The sequence below is a fragment of the Pagrus major genome, chromosome 18 (genome assembly GCF_040436345.1).
Source record: "Pagrus major chromosome 18, Pma_NU_1.0".
Classification (NCBI taxonomy): Eukaryota; Metazoa; Chordata; class Actinopteri; order Spariformes; family Sparidae; genus Pagrus; species Pagrus major.
In genome coordinates this window covers 14829220-14831719 of record NC_133232.1, presented here as the reverse complement: position 1 = coordinate 14831719, position 2500 = coordinate 14829220, and the positions used below count along the sequence as shown (strand labels likewise).

The window sequence follows — 2500 nt, the reverse complement described above, 5'->3', positions numbered from 1 at the left end:
CTATACCACCATCGCTGTTGGGCAGGAGGAGATTTTCCTGAGAACATCAGCATGAGAAATTGGGGTTTGAAGAAAAGACAATGATGTGGTTTACCTTAATGATTAGAACTTGTACTGCACCTTACTGTAACACAGTAGAGACTGAAGATCATTTTGGCTTCATACAAGACATCATACAAGCTTCACACCAAACAATGTGTCTTTGTGAACAGAGCAGCGCTTTCCAAGCCCTGTGTTTCCTCGTGCATTCATGTAAACATAAGTGCCTGCTACAGTTGGAACATTGGGTACATGGCCATCATAAAAGTATTTCCCATTTTCTCAAGAGATTCTAATCTCCAAAGATAAACACACAATTGGATTCAGTCAGTAAAGATTGTACCCACAAGGAATTCAATCAAACTGCTTAACAGTACCACATTTTCCGTCAAGGATGAACTCTATTTGCGCTGCCTCTCCCATGCAGAAACTTGCATTTGCAGAAACGTGCAAATTGACGTCGACTGTTCTAAACAGTGTGGCGTTGTTGGCAGGATTCAAACCTGCGCGGGGAGACCCCAATGGATTTCTAGTCCATCGCCTTAACCACTCGGCCACAACAACTGGAAAAAGCACAGCCTGAACCATTCTCTTGTACGTATCACTACCATTTAATCTGACAAACATTCACAGAAAATGATATCTTTCATTGAGCCATATTTGTCAGGGCAGTTGTACGCTTTTGTTTTGGCATACGCCAATCCCAACCCAGACCTTGGGATTAACTACCAGCAAATATGTTGAAGAGAGATGACAGAAATAAGCAAATTGCGTAGTTCATCGCCACCAAATACAAGCAACTATGGTCTGTGCGTTGCTGTACAAAAAATCTTCAACCAGTTGCCCCCTTTCTCATTCTTGGAAGTGTTTGTCATTTTCTGTGCCCCTCAGGCAAATAGTCAAAGAAACAGAACATGCTTTGTGGTCCTTGAATGTGTGAAACGATACTGCTGACAGCAAGGTTCAAATTCGCACGTCTCTGTCGCCCATTCCAGTGGTGCTCCAATTCTTCCAGCCTTCAGACTGAGTAGCCTCAAACTTAACTGGCAGTGCTAGCGCAATGACAGGACTTGTTGGAGATGCTGGGGATTGAACCCGGGACCTCATACATGCAAAGCACGCGCTCTACCACTGAACTACACCCCCTTTCCGGCATTTCAAAGAGCGACCTGAAAAAATGAAACGAGCATATCAAGTTCGGTGAACGACGTTTTTGTTGAAAAAAGATTGTAAATTCTGATGACCGGTCTTTACAAAACTTATTGCAACAAAGTGGACCTAGCCAATGAAAGAGTGATGTCACATTAGTTTGAACACATTGACTTCACAGGCCCGATTGTGATGTCACCAAAGACGGAACACATCCAATTGTGACATCACAATAGACTTAACCCTTCAATGATGAACTGCCCACGTCCAACTGTGACGTCACAATGGACTGGACACATCCCAATGGGATGTAACGCTGGAGGTTAGAATGATATGCAACAGAGTTACATCCCAAAGCAACAGAAAAAAACAAAACAGTTTAGATGGCCAGGAATCAAAGCCTTGTCAAATGCTTGGAAGACAGCTGGGCTTGCCACTACAGCAGTAAAGACTGCAGATAAAGAGCAGCGATAACATTTTCACACCACGGCACAAATACTGTCAAATAGAAGAGAGCCTCTGCGATGGCTGGGAATCTAACCCAGGTCAACTAGAGACTAGACTAGACTAGACTTCACTTTATTGATCCCGTTGGGATGACTCCCTCAGGGAAATTGAATTTCCAGCAGCATACAGTTCACGAGAAAATAGACTCTTAGCAAAAATAGAAAATAAAGATAGGAATAGAACAAAATACAATAGAATACAATAAAAATAGATTAAAATAAAATAGGATAAATAAAATAAAATAAAATAAATGTGAATGTAGGACTGTATATTTGTTATTGTACAGAAATTATTGCACGAAAGTGAGAGTGTCCAGGTATGTATGTGAATAAATAGATAAATAGATAAATAAGTTGTTGCACAGTGAAATCACAGTATTGCAGTATTGCCGGTTATTTGTTTCCTCCTATTTCCTCCTCCCCCCAAGTGAGGAGTTGTACAGCCTGATGGCATGAGGGACAAAGGAGTTCTTAAGTCTGTTGGTCCTACACTTGGGAAGGAGCAGTCTTTCACTGAACAGGCTCCGCTGGTCACTGATGACGGTGTGCAGAGGGTGGCTGGTATTGTCTATAATATCCAGCAGTTTTTCCAGTGTCCTCCTCTCTGCCACCGTCACCAACTGCTTGGAAGGCAGCTATGCTCACCACTATACCACCATCGCTGTTGGGCAGGAGGAGATTTTCCTGAGAACATCAGCATGAGAAATTGGGGTTTGAAGAAAAGACAATGATGTGGTTTACCTTAATGATTAGAACTTGTACTGCACCTTACTGTAACACAGTAGAGACTGAAGATCATTTTGGCT

At 42.3% G+C, this 2500-nt stretch overlaps 3 non-coding genes across 3 annotated transcripts in view; all 3 read right to left on the bottom strand.

Annotated features, from left to right (window-relative positions):
- Positions 1–15, bottom strand: part of trnag-ucc (transfer RNA glycine (anticodon UCC)) — a 72-nt gene extending 57 nt beyond the window's left edge. The window contains exon 1 of the tRNA in view: positions 1–15. This exon is cut by the window's left edge and continues 57 nt beyond it. This is a non-coding gene — a tRNA (tRNA-Gly).
- Positions 16–521: 506 nt separating this feature from the next.
- On the bottom strand, positions 522–603 carry trnas-aga (transfer RNA serine (anticodon AGA)). Its single transcript has one exon. It is a non-coding gene; the product is annotated as a tRNA-Ser (tRNA).
- Positions 604–1113: 510 nt separating this feature from the next.
- trnaa-ugc (transfer RNA alanine (anticodon UGC)) lies at positions 1114–1185 on the bottom strand. Its single transcript has one exon. It is a non-coding gene; the product is annotated as a tRNA-Ala (tRNA).
- Positions 1186–2500: the final 1315 nt, after the last annotated feature.